We start from the raw sequence: 17,111 nt of genomic DNA on the forward strand, positions 1-17,111 counted from the left end.
TTCAACTTTCCCTTACGGTACTTGTTGACTATCGGTCTCGTGCCGGTATTTAGCCTTAATGGCTTTAGTACTGTCTAAGAGGGCCTGTTTAGTGAAATTAGTTAAGGCCTTTACCTTAACCATGATATCCGTTGTCCCTACAGAGGGTACAAACAAGGCAGCAAGATAGTCATACCATTGGAACATGGATCATGTCCATCTTGCATGCAGATGAGGCAGGTTTACTGGAGGCTGGTGTAGGCTAGGCTTAATCCTAATGTGCAATGCCCCACCCAGCCAACTGGTAACCATGGCCGTAAGTTAAGCCCACAGAGCCACTGGGTCCCACTGGGGGCTACCCAGCGGATTCCAGGATTATATTTCCAGTCGGAACCGGGCCACTGAGCAGACTGATTGGGGTTATAGGTAACTTTTACCCGATTTATTACCTTACCCAGTTCCATCTGCTGTGAAATCCTATCCCCCCCTTACCTGAGGCAAATTTGTTGACACCTGTTTTATTGTGGGAGGGGGCCTCCCATACACAATTCCGTATGGAGAATAGCCTTGGGACTGTGGGGTCATCCTGAGTCTGAGCAGAGCCGTCAGAAGCAAGTTCACTCAGGAGCAGTCAGTCTCTCTAATCCACTTGGAGAGTCTCTTTAAGTGTCCGGTTGGTTCATTCCACCATCTCAGAACTCTGGGCCTATATCCAATGTGCAGTTTCCATTTGATGTTTAAAGTTTTGCTTACTTGTACTAAATCAGCTACAAAAGCTGGGCCACTGCCTGGTAGGAAATCCAAATCTGGGAACCATTTCCCTAAGCAGGCACTGGGCTACTTCTGATGCTCTTTCAGTCCAGGTAGGAAAAGCTTTTACCCATCTCAAGAACGCACATACCATGACCAGCAGGTAACGGTAGTGTCGGTGAGGTTTCATTTCAGTGAAGTCCACTCCCAGGTGTTCAAGGGGCAGTGTGCCTTTCAGCTGAATACCCGGAGGTTTTTGTCTGAATACCCGAGAGGCAGCATTAATCTGTGAGCAGGCAGCATGGCCTAGGTGGGCCACTTGGTGTGTTTGGCTTACCAGAGTGTGTGCCAGCTCCTCCGGTACCAATAATTTGCCACTTGGCAATTCCCACCCTCTCTTTTCAGTCTTGATGGCCCCTTCCGCTTTAGCTAACCCGACAGCTGTTGTCCCTGTTTTATCGGCTAGTGCCATCAGTATATAGGACCCAATTAGGGTCTGGAACCTTGAGCCCTTCTTTAAAACAAACCCCAGATACCTTACCTCCTCTTTGTAGATCTGTGCCTTCTTCTTCAACACCCGGTAACCTGCTTCCATCAACAGTAAGAGCAGTGCACTTGTCCCTTTCCAGCATTTTTCCTTGGTCTCAGGCAGCCAGCAGCAGGTCATCCCCGTATTGTAGGAGCTGACATCCATACTCTTCCAGATGGAATGAGTCCAGATCAGAAGCCAAGGCTTCCCCAAAGATGGCTGTGGAGTTAGCCTTTGTTATCTGGTGCTCCCGACTGGATCATCCCATTCAAAGGCAACGATGGGCTGTGACTCTGGGGCAAGGTGTATGCAGAAGAAGGCATCCTTGAGATCTAGGCAAGTGTAAACTTTAGTCCTCGGCGGGAGGAGGCTAAGCAAGGTATAGGGGTTTGGAACAGTGGGGTGTAAAGTCACAGTAGCCTGGTTGACTAGCCTGAGATCTTGTACAGGCCTATAGTCCTGTCCTCCTTCCCTTTTGACTGGCAGGATTGGCGTATTCCAAGCCGACTGTCACTCTACTAGAATGCCTACTTGTTTCAATCTATTGATGTGGGGCAATATGCTGGTTCAGGCCTCCATCCATAGCGGGTACTGGCACCCTCTAACCAGGATGGTGCTTGGTTTGAGTTCCATTATCACTGGGGCGTGATGTTCAGCCAGCCTGGGGGGAGGGGGTTTGTCTTCCACCCAGACCTCAGGGAACAATTGAGTTAGCTCTCTCATGCTTTTCCGGCCCACCCAGTTCTGCCTTCAGAGGCTCATGCAACCTCCACTCATCTTGGGTTGGCACTGAGAGAGAGGGCAAATAAGTCATAGAGTCCGTCCAGAAGGTGGGCCTTTCCTCAGGGGAGAAAGTCACCTGTGCTCCTAGTTTGAAGAGCAAGTCTCCTCCCAACAGGGGTACTGGGCACTCAGGAATGTCACTTGGTGCTCCCCCCATCTGACATTTTCTGGGCTGGCAAAACGATTTAAACGTCTCTTCTCCCGATACCTCAGTTACATCGGTAGTCTTTTTGGACAGTGGTGCCACAGGTTTTGTTACTACCGACAGTTCTGCTCCTGTATCCACCATGAAGTCAATGTTTTGGTCCCCCACTTTTACGGTTACCATGGGCTCTCAGGGACCTAATATCTCTGAGCCCTGGCAGCCCTAGTTAATTTCCAAGTTAGCAAGCCCCACAACTGCGGGAACTTCCTCTTCCTTCCTTGCCTTAGGGCATTCATCCTTCCAGTGGCCAAAACCTAGGCACCGGGCACACTGGTTTTGCTGTAACGGGCCCAGGGCCTCCCTTGGGACCGGTTGAAGGACTGTCCTGTCCCTGGGGCAGATGAGGTTTTCTGGAGGGCCCAAGATAGACTTTCCCAGAGCAGCAGCTTGCACTGTAAGTTTCTTGTCTGTTCTCTTTCGTTCCCTCCGGCTCTCCGGCAGAGCCCAGTCTCTGCTTAATTACAACGTCTGCCTCCCCTTCTTGTCAGTACTCACCAGGAGAGGCGGGTATAGCTTGGACGGTTCGGTTGGAGCCGGATCCTGGAAGTGTTGGCCAGAGGCTTCTGTCACCGGAATCGGAGCCTGCCCAAACGGCGGCTCTACGAACTCCGTGAAAGCTGGCGGAGGAGCAGTGGTTGTTGCAGAAATTTCACCTGGCCCTGGATGGGGCATTAAGGCGGCCTCTGGTCCTGGTGAAGCACTGGGAGGCAGGCGTGGGGGAGGGGTCAGGTCATCCCCGTCCAAATCCTGCAGAATTTCCTTTTTTATCATCAGTCAATTTTTGTGCCATTAATATTTTTCCCTTTCCCTTCTGGATACAGCCAAGTAGGAGGGTCTCAAGCTAACCCTAGCCATGAGTCAATAGATGGATATTGATCCAGGTGTCCTGGCTCTCCTGTGACTACTGTACAGATTGCTTCCACTATTTTTAAGTTCACGGTGTTCTCTGGTGGCCGTCCTGCTCCCATAGGGGTCCATTCGACCTCACAGAGTATGTGGAGGCAGTTAGGCTTCATCTTCACCCCATAATCTCCTCCTGATCCATCCCTTCTTTAAATTTTTAATCATGCACTCCAATACAGTTGCCTTAGATTCACTTCCCCCCCATCTTGCTTACCTTCTCAGACCTTCTTCTACTTTTCCTTTTCGTTCTGTCTACGAAGTTCTCAGTACCCTATGTACTTCTGATATTTCCACTCAGTGACACTTCTGCCTCCTTCCTAATTAGGGTGAGAAGAGCCTTACCTGCCAGATCCCAGAGGGAGAAGGGGGATCAGCGTGTCTTCACCTGCGGGTCAGCACAGCTGAACCAGAACATCACATGGTCCAAGACTGTTTCTCCCTTAAAGTCCGTTCTGCCTTGGTGGGCTTGAAAACACAGATGGGTTAAATATCCCATGTCCCAGGCCATCTCCAGAAAAGCCAATTCATACTCACTTCTGTATTCCCCTCCTTCTAGCCTAACAATTCCGAGGGGGTCAAGAATTTCACAGCAGACAGGACATCTCCTGGGGGAGGGCAGAATACGAGCATACAAGGACCAGTTTCCTATCCTAAAAATCCCCTGGCAATCGCTTGGTAATAATTTCCCCCGAGATGGCGTGGACACACCTCCTAAATGACCTTCACAAATTTCCTTCCTAAACCCTAGCACGCTCGTCGACCTGTGTACCAAGCAATCGCCGCCTGCCTATTCCAGGCTCCTGTGGGTCCCCGCTCCTTCTAGTCCCTCCCAGGGGGTGATCAGGCCCCCTCTTCCACCCTGCCGGGTGGGTTCCTCCTCACCTGAGCGCTCAGTTCCCCTGCTGCCGTGAAAGGTCTGGGCGTTGAGAAGCAGAATCCTTCCAGAGGGGCGAGGCGCCTTCCCCCCTCTAGGAGATTCAAGCTACAAAGCCTCGGGGTGGCCTCAAATGAGACCTGTCTCCTCAAAGTGAGGAGTTTCCCGGCCAATGCACCAAATGTTATAGCCGTGCTTTCCGGGAAACAAAATCACTCAGGAGGACAATGCAGATAGTGGAGTGCAGTTTATTACACCGGCGGGCCCAAGGCAGAGTCTCCTCTTAGCCAAGGACCCCCACCAGCGTTTGTGAAAATCTTTTATACCCCATGTGTACGTGTCCAAACCCACCAGCCCAAATCCCTTGAGGCTTACAAAGGAAGGGTAAATACAATCACAATAACCCCATCATTCACGTGTTATGTGTTCAAACAGTTAATAATCAATAAGCCCACGGTTATATTCCAACCAATTAATAACAGATAAGCCTGTGGTTACATTCCGATAGATACTGTCTGGAGGCAGGGGTGATTAGTGTCTGTTTTCTCTTAGGCAATGAGTAACCTGGATGTGATCTTCAAGATTCCCCTGCCCAGAGGGGGTCTTATCCTTCCGTTGTCATTCCCACAGGCGCTAAGCACAGAGTTCAGAGTCCATAGGAGAGGTGGCCTAGCAGGATCAGCACGGACAGGCCTGAGATGGAGTCCAGGCCCTATGAATTCCTTCTTCAAAAGAAGTTACCTCATTGATATTTCTACCAAAAATGCTGCCCTTCTGGGAATTCCCTGGCACTCCAGTGGTTAAGACTTTACACTCCCAATGTAGGGAGCAAAGGTTTGATCCCTGTTCACAAAACTAAAATCCCACATGCCACACAGCACAGGCCCATCCCCCTCCCCCCTCCCCCCCAAACAAAATGCTGCCGTCAAAGGATCATGGTCTAGAGGAACTTGGGTGGTTTTGATTGTTGGATCTGTCATTAGAAAACCTAATCTATGACAGCCATGACCCTTTAGCCATCTCCACTGTGACAGTTAGTTGTAGCTGCACCCTTTTGGATATTTATCATCGAGTCAAACTTCTGCAGCCAGATTTTCCTGTACCTTGCTTTGACCTCATGTGTTGTAGCTCTCAATCCAGCTAATCATACCTATTCTGCCTATATATTAATAGTTCTTATCAGTAGGTTAGGTCTGCTTGTCATGGCAAAACAACTCCCTTCTGTATGGCCTTTGAGAACAAAGTCCATAGAACAGGATGGTTTCTCCCTAATTGTTCACCAGACACCATTGACCCTTGGCTTGAAAGGGCCAATAGAATAATCCCAATTAATGGCACTAATAATAATCAAACCCAGCAGGAATCTTATGTGTACCACCTGTTCTTATCTCTGTAATGAATGGGCCTCTTGATGGGTTTATGAATGTTTGTACAGCTGGTGGACTGAAGGCCAGTGCTTACTAGGATTTCTAACTGTCCCCATGGACGATCACAATAAATCTGAATTCTCCCATTGGTCCTGTCATTTGCCTTCTCCATTAAACCACATTGCCACCTTAAATGCGAATTCCCAGGAGGTAATATACATGACTGGATTTGCTTCCATTGGAAGAGCACTTATTCACGGCAAACTTGCCAATTCTACCACTAAGGCAATAGCAGCCCAAGAACAACTACTTGACTCACTGGCCAAAGTAATTTTTGATTATTGAGTAGCTCTTGATTACCTAGCATTTGTGCGAATGCAAATGTCACCTACTGTACATGGATAAATTCCTCTAGAGAAGTAGAGACTCCACTGGTATACCTTAGATATATTTGGGTTTGGTTCTCAATAACCACAATAAAACAAATATTACAGTAAAACAAGTTACAAAAATTTTTATTTTCCAGTGCATGTAAAAGTTATGTTCATACCATGCTGTAGTATATTAGCTGTACACTGTCTGAAAAACCAATGTACATACCTTGATTGAAAAACCTTTTATTGTAAAAGAATGCCAACCATCATCTGAGCCTTTAGCAAGTCATAATCCTTTTGCTGGTGGAGAGTTTGAAATATTGTGAGAATTACCAGAATGTGACATAGAGACACAAAGGGAGCAAATGTTGTTAAAAAAATGGTGCCAACAGACTTGTTCAATCCAGAGTTGCCATAAACCTTCATTTTGTAAAAGTGAAAACAAAAAGTGCCCCCCCCAACCTCAATATCTGCAAAGCATAATAAAATGAAGTGCAATAAAATGAGGTAGGCCTATACATAAAATTAAGGAACAAGCATATTGGCTGTAACAAATTTCACTGATGATCCATAGTCCTTTGATCAGCTTTTGGCTTAAACTTTCAACTTTTAGTGGCCTTTTATTGAGATAGTAACATTTAATAATTTGTACAATATTCTAAAAATTATTTTTATCAGTTTCTAAGTAACTGTTGTAAGATTTTACTTAATTTACCAGTTACTGGTCTATCAGAAAATTACATTCTTCTGCCTGGAAGTCTTCATTTAAAAAAGATTTTTTTTTCATGTTTTATAATACAATATCAAAACAAAATCCTTATTTTAAAAAATTTAGAAATTTTATTATGGAAATTTTCAAAAATACAGAAAAAGAAAGAATAGTCTAACTGAAAAAAAGAAGAACTGACCAACAAAGATGAAAGTGCAACAAATAAGTGAAAATGCTAGGAGTGAAACTGAAATTGAGTATAAATGGAATTTATAGAAGAATTTGCTGAATGGGAGAATGTTGACACTGCTGCTGTTCAGGAGACTCGATCTGCAGGCAGAAGTAGCAAAAAACTTCACATGAAGGGATTCTTGGAGATATTTCATGACACTAAAAGTGGAAAGGATACACATCATTGTAAATCAAATGTACCTGAATAAAATATAATTTTTTATAAAGTGGAAATGGACTTCCCTCATGGTCCAGTCGTTAGGATTCTGAGCTTGCACTTCAGGGAGCATGATTTGATCCCTGGTCAGGCAACTAAGATTTTACAAGCTGCTCAGCCGGAAAAAAAAAAAAAAATCTCCAACACTTTAATGCTGAATGTTTCTAATAAGTTATGGAATACAAAATAAATATTAGTTTTTGTTTTAATTTCCCAATATACTCTATTTTTGAAAATTAGCTCACCTTTTAATTGAGAGTATGAGAAGGAAAGAATAAACATGTTAACTTTAGTAGCAGGAATGCTGCTATAAGAAAACTATTAAAGTTGAATTTTATCTCAGTTCAGTTCAGTTCAGTTCAGTCACTCAGTCATGTCTGACTCTTTGCGACTCCATGAACCACAGCACGCCAGGCCTCCCTGTCCATCACCAACTCCTGGAGTTTACCCAAACTCTTGTCCATTGAGTCAGTGATGCCATCCAACCATCTCATCCTCTGTCGTCCCCTTCTCCTCCTGCACTCAATCTTTCCCAGCATCAGGGTCTTTTCAAATGAGTCAGCCCTTCACATCAGGTGGCCAAAGTATTACAGTTTCAGCTCCAACATCAGTCCTTCCAATGAACACTCAGGACTGATCTCCTTTAAGGTCGACTGGTTGGATCTCCTTGCTGTCCAAGGGACTCTCAAGAGTCTTCTCCAACACCACAGTTCAAAAGCATCAATTCTTTGGTGCTCAGCTCTCTTTATAGTCCAACTCTCACATCCATACATGACTACTGGGAAAACCATAGCTTTGACTAGACGTTTGTTGACAAAGTAATGTCTCTGCTTTTTAATGTGCTGTCTAGGTTGGTCATAACTTTCTTTCCAAGGAGTAAGCGTCTTTTAATTTCATGGCTGCAGTCACCATCTGCAGTGGTTTTGGAACCCCCCAAAATAAAGTCTGTCACTGTTTCCACTGTTTCCCCATCTATTTGCCATGAAGTGATGGGACCAGATGCCATGATCTTAGTTTTCTGAATGTTGAGCTTTAAGCCAACTTTTCCACTCTCCTCTTTCATTAAGAGGCTCTTTAGGTCTTCACTTTCTGCCATAAGGGTGGTGTCATCTGCATATCTAAGGTTATTGATATTTCTCCTTGCAATCTTGATTCCAGCTTGTGCTTCATCCAGCCCAGCGTTTCTCATAATGTACTCTGCATATAAGTTAAATAAGCAGGGTGACAATATACAGCCTTGATGTACTCATTTTCCTATTTGGAACCAGTCTGGCTTTTATCTCATTTGATGCAAATATATGTACACACAAGTCATAAGCCACAATTGGTGTTTAAGGACAAAAATATAGCTTCTTAGAATGCAAAAGCTAGTGAGCGTTTGAAAACTCCTTGCACTCTGAAATTAAAATAAAAAATAAAACCTTAATAATAGGGCTGAGTGTGTGTGAGCGTCTGGTGGTATCTGCTCAAGAAGGGCCCTATGCTAGCTCTAGAGGATGTTGCTTGTCTAGGTGGTTGTATACTGCAGAGATGATTAGAAGACAGGTCACAACTGGAAGAGCCAAAGGGAAGCTTTCATTAACTTTAACTTATCTTAGGGTTCTTGTTCTAAGAAACCCTCAGTTTTCATCTAAGAATGTTAGTCAATTTTTTCTCAAAAGAGACCTTTTTTCTTGGTTGAGTGTTCCTTCTTTTGATTTTAACTCCATCACTTTATGAGGCCATCATTTTTTCTGGAAATGCTGGAAGAGAATCACCACAATTATCATTATGACCATTGCTGCACAGGCAAAGCCAATGGCCAGAGCCAGGAAGTGGAGCTCAGAGAGGCATACAGTGTACACAACAGTGAGCCAGAACTCCCCTGTTGCCCCATCAACATCAGGTGGGTCCTTCACCTGGCAGGTGTATGTCCCATTATCATCAATCTGCAGGTTCCAAAGGATGGAGACATCACACTGCTCAGGGCTCCCATCCCATACCACCCAGTCCTTGAAACTCCCACTCATGGGTTTGAAGGGATCCACATGGTAGTAGAAAATAAATAGATCCCTCCATCTCAAAGACAAAAATTCCAGATCACTGTTAGAGCATAACCCACAGGGACGAAGTCAGAGAAATGATACAGATGATAAAGAGAATTAAATTGTTTGTGCTTTCCTTTAGAGAGCATACCACAAAGCTCAGGGATTTTTATTCTTAAGAATAAAAGTTTAAAAAATTACAGATAAAAAATAAAATAAAAATAAAAAATTACAGATAAAAATTCTTGGAAATTCCTTGGCAGTCCAGTGAGTAGGACTCTGAACTTTCACTACCGAGGGCCTGTGTTCAATCCCTCACTGGGGAACTAAAATCCCACAAGCCTCATGGCAAGACCAAGAAAAAAAAGAATAAAAATTCTCAGGAATGACATGTAACTAAAAAGACTATGAGAACTGAAACTTTGAATAAATAACATCATAATAAAATACAAAGATTACTACAAAAACAATACAACTCCAATCAATCCTTGTCTAAAATATATTATCAAGCACCTGTGAGCAACCCTAAGTTGTACCAAAAACTGTAAATAAAAGCCAATCACACTTAATCCCAAGGGGGGAGAGTTAAGAGCAAACCTTGATGCTGCCTGTTCCTCTTTCACCCTGAGATTTTGAATATTTGTGATTTTCACAAAGGAGACAACTTCATAAAAGCTGCTTTTAAATTCTAGACGCTGGCTTAGAGTAAGTCCAGTGTGAAATCATCCATTGTGGGATAAAAGTTCACTGGGTGACAAACGGAGTTAGAAGAAGTCTCTGGTGACTTCCTTCCGAGAGATACCACACTCACAGAGTTACAGTGAGTGACTAGCACCTCAGAAAGCTGCATTTCCTTCTATACAAGGGAAATTTCCTCAAGGAAACAGAAGCTTTTTTTCTGAGGTAATTAGTACTTCCCTGGTGGCTCAAATGGTAAAGAATCTGCCTGCAATGTGGGAGACCCAGGTTCGATCCCTGGGTTGGGAAGATATCCTGGAGAAGGAAATGGCAACCCACTCCAGTATTCTTGCCTGGAGAATCCCATGGACAGAGGATCCTGGAGGGCTACTGTCCGTGGGGTTGCAGAGTCAGACACGACTAAGCATTTAACACTAATCACTTTAATTAGTCCGAGTACCATACTTAGGGGCTTCCCTGATAGCTCAATTGGTAAAGAATCTGCCTGCAATGAGGGAGACTCAGGTTCAATCCCTGGGTTGGGAAGATCCCCTGGTGAAGGGAAAGGCTATCGACTCCAGTGTTCTGGCCTGGAGAAATCCATGGATGTATAGTCCATGGGGTCACAAAGAGTCGGATACAACTGAGCAACTTTTACTTTCACTTTCACCACACTTAAGGCTTCCCTGGTGGCTCAGATGGCAAAGAATCTGCCTGCCTCACAGGAAACCTGAGTTTGATCCCTGGGTTAGGAAGATCTCCAGAGAGGCAGATCTCCTGCCTCTCTGGGGAGGCAGAATACTCCCACCGCAGTATTCTTGCCTGGGAAATCCCATGAACAGAGGAGCCTGGAGGGCTATGGTCCATAGTGTCACAAAGAGCAGGACACAACTGAAACAACTTAGCTCCCTTACACAGCACACACACCACACCTAAGACTTACATAACAGTTTCTAATCCTCCAGTCCATCCTAAAGGAGGTCAGTCCTGGGTGTTCATTGGAAAGACTGATGTTGAAGCTGAAACTCCAATACTTTGGCCACCTGATGTGAAGAGCTGACTCATTTGAAAAGACCCTGATGCTGGGAAAGATTGAGGGCAGGAGGAGAAGGGGATGACAGAGGATAAGATGGTTGGATGGCATCACTGACTCAATGGACATGGGTTTGGGTGGACTCAGGGAGTTGGTGATGGACAGGGAGGCCTGGTGTGCTGTGGTTCATGGGGTCGCAAAGAGTCGGACACGACTGAGCGACTGAACTGAACTGAATCCTCCTGGCTGAGTGAAGAAAGGCAGTGGCTTAGAGCAGAGACTGAGCTGCCAGGCAGCACTTTCAAAGTGGCATCTGAAGATAGGGATTTCTAGTCCTCTTTATCCTTCGTCTCAAGGTGCTCTGTGTGATAAGGGGGCCATTTAGCCACACAGGCTTTTTGAGCACTTGAAATGTGGTGAATATGTCTGAGAACCTAACTTTTTATTTTGTCAAGTACACAACATAAAGTTTATCATCTTAACCATTTCTAAGTTCAGTAGTATTAAGTACAGTCAGTTTTGTGCAACCAATCTTCACAGCTCATTTTTATCTTGAAAACTTGAAACTCTATACCTATTATCAACTCCCCATTTTCTGCCTCTTCCCAGTCTCTGGAAACATCACCATTCTAATTTCTGGCTCTGAGAATCTACTTTTGATACTTAATATAAGTAGAATCATACAATAGTTGTCTTTTTGTGACAGGCTTATTTCACACTGCTTAATGTCCTCAAGGTTCATCCATCTTGTAGCCTGTCTCAGAATTTCCTTCCTTTTTAAAAAGGCTGAGTAACATTCCCTTGTCTGTATATACCACATTTTGTTAATTCATTCATCTGTCAATTAATGCTTGGGTTGCTTTCAACTTTTGACTACTGTAAATAATGGTGCTATGAACACTGTTGTACAAATGTCTTGAAACCTTACCTGTAATGCTTTCAGATACATATCTAGCAAAAAGAATTGCAGGATCATATGGTAATTCTTTTTAAATTTTTGAGTTGTTATACTGTTTTCCACAGCAGCTGCACAATTTCGTCAGGTTGGTTTAAAGTAATTGTGGTTTCAAACAGTGAATTTTAAATTAAAATTAGGCTCAAACACATTTTTATCAACCAAAATAGGAACCATTGCAATGAATACATTTTTGCCAATGAGGAATAAGTTTGTTTATTCCTGTAGTGTAAATATCTGTGCTTCGGGATTCAATGAACTCTTAGAAAGCATGTTCTGCATCCTGCTGTCTGTGGAAGCATTTTCCTCACAAAAAGTTGTTAAGATGCTTGAAGAAATGGTGGTCGGTTGGTGAGAGGTCAGGTGAATATAGTGGATGAGGCAAATCTTTGTAGTCCAATTTGTTCAACTTTTGAACTGTTGGTTGTGCGACAGGTGATCAGGCATTGTTGTGGAGATGAATTAGGCCCTTTCTGTTGATCAGTGCTGGCCAGGCATTGCAGTTTTGGGTGCATCTCATTGATTTGCTGAGCATAGTTTTCAGATGTAATGGTTTTGTCGGGATTCAGAAAGCTGTATTGGATCAGATGGGCAGCAGACCACCAAACAGTGACCATGACCTTTTTTGGTGCAAGTTTGGCTTTGGGAAGTGCTTAGGAGCTTCTTCTCAGTCCAACCACTGAGCTGGTCATTGCTGGTAATGGATAAAGTCCACTTTTCATCACACACCACAGTCTGATGGAGAAATGGTTTGTTGTTGTTGCATAAAATAAAAAACACTTCAAAATGACACTTAAAAAAAAAACAACAAAATAACACTTTTTAAAATTTTTGGTCAGCTCACGAGGCATGTTCTTATTGAGCTTTTTCACGTTTAGAATTTGCTTCTAATAACGAATGACCATAGAATGGTCGACATTGAGTCCTTCGGCAACTTCTTGTGTAGTTGTAGGAAGATCAGCTTCAATGATTGCTCTCAATTAGTCGTTGTCAACTTCTAGAGGCTAGCCACTGCACTCCTCATCTTCAAGGCTCTTTTCTTTTGCAAAACTTCTTGAACCACCACTGCACTGAACATTTGCTAGCAGTTGCTGGGCCAAATGTGTTGTTGATGTTGCGAGTTGTCTCCACTGCTTTAGGACCTATTTTAAACTTGAGTAAGAAAATCACTCAAATTTGCTTTTTGTCTAACATAATTTCTGTAGTCTAAAATAAATATAAAATAAGCATCAAGTAATGTCATTTAGCTTCCCTGGTGGCTCAGGCAGTAAAGAATCTGCCTACAATGCTGGAGATTGGGGTTTGCTGTCTGGGTTGGGAAGCTCCTCTGGAGGAGGGCATGGAAAACCACGCTCCAGTATTCTTGCGTGGAGAATCCTATGGACAGAGGAGCTTTGTGGGCTATAATCCATGGGGTCATAAAGAGTCGGACACGGCTGAAGTGACTTAGCACACAATGTCATTAGCCAAAAAACACAAAGTGAGAAATGCATATTAAAATGATGTATAACATAATCACATTTATTTAAGAATGTATTCCAATATCAAATGGCAAATTTCAACAATGTAAAACCCATAATTACATTTGTAGAAGCCTAATACATTCTTATTAGAGAAGGCAATGGCACCCCACTCCAGTACTCTTGCCTGGAAAATCCCATGGATGGAGGAGCCTGGTAGGCTGCAGTCTGTGGGGTCGCTAAGAATCAGACACAACTGAGCGACTTCACTTTCACTTTTCACTTTCGTGCATTGGAGAAGGAAATGGCAGCCCACTCCAGTGTTCTTGCCTGAAGAATCCCAGGGACGGTGGAGCCTGGTGGGCTGCCGTCTATGGGGTCACACAGAGTTGGACACGACTGAAGCGACTCAGCAGCAGCAGCAGCAGCAGTACATTCTTATAAGCAACACACAAGAATTCCAATTTCTCCACATCCTTGCCTTAATGTAATTTAAAAACTCATAATTCAGTTATGGGAAAACCTTTAAGTATGTTTGGAACAACATAGATATGTGTGAATCTGCTTTTTCATCTGTAAATTTTATGAAATCTAAATATACATTAAGTATTCCCCCCCAAATTTAAATTCTTGATTTAAAAAAAAATATGGAGATGTGCTTTAGGTGGAAAATACACATCAACCTTCAAAGAATAAAAAAAGAACATAAAATGTCTCACTGGTAATGGTACATATTGACTACATACTGGACAATATTTTGGGTATGTTGATCCAAATAAAGCTATTAAAATGAACATTACTCATGTTTTTACTTTTGTAAATATGGCTACTAGAAAAAAAATTAAATTACATTTGTAGCTCATATATTTCTATTGGACAGCACTGCTATAGCTACTCCCACCACATAATTAAAACCATCAGATTCTGGAAGACAAGGTCCTTCTCCTGGAGTCCTAATTGTTAAGTCAAACAAATCCTTTTCATCTTCTCTTCTGCCCTTGATATTTACATGCATCTTTTTTTTTTTTTTTTTTTTTTTTTACTACAGGAGGATGATCTGAATGAAAATTTCTATCCACTGCTACTGCAACAAGCTGGGCTATTATAGCTAGTCCCTCAGTGACTGTCTGGTATCTAGGCTTGGGTATCCTATTTTCTCTCTTTTGTTGGTGTTTCATAGCCTGATGCCTTCCATTACAGTGTAAATTAACTCGTGTGCCTGGGTCATGGCTGGGGTCTGTGTGTCAACACCACACCAGGGAAAGCTCAGGAGATGCGTTCATGTGTTTGCAGAGTCCAAAGAAGCATTTTCATTTCTTTTCCTTTGACCTGAAAATTCTTCCTTGACACAACTTCTCTTGTCCCTTTGTGATTCTTACCCTCTTACAGCTTATTTCTACTCTGAAATCAGTCAGGAATCTTACTTTTGTCTATGTGATGACAAAGTAATGGGCCAGACCTAGATCAGGTGTGGTCACTTTAAGGGACTGTGGTGGCTATACTCCCACAGGAGTTGGGGCAGGTGTACAGGGACTCAGGAAGAAACCCTGAAATGTCAAGTAGAGAAAATCCAGAAGCTTGAATTGAGCCAGAAGAGCAGTTGTTGACTAGAGCTCTTCTCATTTCTGTTGCTCACACTGGGATCATTCTAGATGCAACAACCATCATCCCAGTCAAAAGCAAAAATAAAACTTCTCCCTAGAGGATGAACTGGGCATAAGTTTTTAAAAAATAATATTGTTCCAAAATAAAAATTTTAAGTATTTAGAAAAGTTGTGGGACTTCCCTGGTGGCCCAGTGTTTAAGAATCTGCCTACCAGTACATGGGATGTGGGTTTGATCCCTGGTTGGGTAACTAACAGACTGGTTCCAAATAGGAAAAGGAGTATGTCAAGGCTGTATATTGTCACCCTGCTTATTTAACTTATAAGCAGAGTACATCATGAGAAATGCTGGGCTGGATGAAGCACAAGCTGGAATCAAGATTGCAAGGAGAAATATCAATAACCTCAGATATGCAGATGACACCATCCTTACGGCAGAAAGAGAAGAAGAACTAAAGAACCTCTTGATGAAAGTGAAAGAGGAGAGTGAAAATGTTGGCTTAAAGCTCATCAGAAAACTAAGATCATGGCATCCGGTCCCATCACTTCATGGCAGGTAGATGGAGAAACAGTGGCAACAGTGGCAGACTTTATTTTTGGGGGCTCCAAAAATCACTGCAGATGGTGATTGCAGCCATGAAATTAAAAGACTCCTTGGAAGAGAAGTTATGACCAACCTAGACAGCACATTAAAAAGCAGAGACATTACTTCGTCAACAAAGTTCTGTCTAGTTAAGGCTATGGTTTTTCCAGTAGTCATGTATGGATGTGAGAGTTGGACTATAAAGAGAGCTGAGCACTAAAGTACTAACGCTTTTGAACTGTGGTGTTGGAGAAGACTCTTGCCAGTCCCCTGGATTGCAAGGAGATCCAACCAGTCCATCCTAAAGGAGGTCAGTCCTGGGTGCTCACTGGAAGGACTGATGTTGAAGCTGAAACTGTAATACTTTGGCCACCTGATGTGAAGAGCTGACTCATTTGAAAAGACCCTGATGCTGGGAAAGGTTGAGCGCAGGAGGAGAAGGGGACAACAGAGGATGAGATGGTTGGATGGCATCACTGACTCACTGACAATGGACATGAGTTTGAGTAAACACTGGGAGCTGGTGATGAACAGGGAGGCCTGGCTTGCTGCAGTCCATGGGGTCGCAAAGCATCAGACGCAACTGAGCAACTGAACTGAACTGAACTGGGTAACTAAGGACTTCCCAGATGGCACAGTGCTAAAGAATCTGCCTGTCAACACAGGAGACATGGGTTCAGTTCCTGGCTCAGGAAGATTTCCTGGAGGAGGAAATGGTAACCCACTCCAGTATTCCTGCTGGGAAAACCCTATGGACAGAGGAGCCTGGCAGGCTATGGTCCACGGGGTTACAAAAGGTCAGACATGACTGAGGAACTGAGCACATGGGATACTAAGATTCCCACATGCCACAGAACAGCTGAGCTTTTGTGCCACAATCAGAGAGCCTCTTGCTGGAACTAAAACCACATAGTCAAATAAACACTAAAAAAAAAAAAGTTGCAAAGATAGTATAGGGAGTTCCTGGATACCCTGCATTATGTCTGCTGTATTTAATGTCTATATAACCATGGCATATTTGTCAAAACTAAGACATTCACACTGACATGATACTCTTAAACTACAGACTTTAATCTGATTTTACCATTTATGTCCTTCCACTGTTTTAGAATCCAAACTACAATCTCATATTGCATTTAGCATACAAGTTTTTTATATACCAAGATGTTACCTCATTTTACTATTCACAGTGTTTTTGATTTCTCTTTAGAATAAAGGCTGTAAGATTTTGTATGGTTATTAATTCATAAATGTAATTATCCATATCCATAAATGTATGGTTATATATAGTTCATAAATGTGATGCCCACAACTACCAAAACGCAGTTGTCAAACAGTGTAGGGCTAACTGCCGTAGCCAGGGAGATCTGACACTATGGGGATCCCTTGGGTATCTTAGGAAGTGAATGTTAAAAGGGGCATACTGGGACTTACTAAAAGGCCAGTGGTTAGGACTTCATCTTCCAAAGCAGGGGTGCCAGTTGGATCCTTTCTCGGGGAGCTAAGAATCCCACATGCTTCTTAGTCAGAAAACCAAAGCATACAATAGTAACAAGAGATTTTTTAAATGGTCCACATTAAAAGAAAAAAATCTTTTAAAAAATAAAAAGGGCTTATTGTAGTGTTTGGGCTTATGTAGGTGATTTGGGGGAGGAGGGCCCAAGGAAATGGTGATTTGTTTGTTATCTGGAAAGCAGGAGGAATGGAGCAGGACTAGAGTTGTCATTAGAAAACCAAGTCACTCATGTTAGCTAGAGAAGGGATGTTTGGTCTTTTTGTGTTTGCAGTGTCTGTTTACTGTTCATGCACACTTAAATTTCTTCATCTTCTTTCTCGTTAGATACCTCATCTGA

General features: G+C 43.1%; 1 pseudogene; it reads right to left on the reverse strand.

The window, feature by feature from the left end:
* Window positions 1-600: 600 nt before the first annotated feature.
* On the reverse strand, window positions 601-9,094 carry LOC133070584 (myelin protein zero-like protein 2; annotated as a pseudogene).
* Window positions 9,095-17,111: the final 8,017 nt, after the last annotated feature.

Source organism: Dama dama, chromosome 15 (assembly GCF_033118175.1).
Source record: "Dama dama isolate Ldn47 chromosome 15, ASM3311817v1, whole genome shotgun sequence".
Classification (NCBI taxonomy): domain Eukaryota; kingdom Metazoa; phylum Chordata; class Mammalia; order Artiodactyla; family Cervidae; genus Dama; species Dama dama.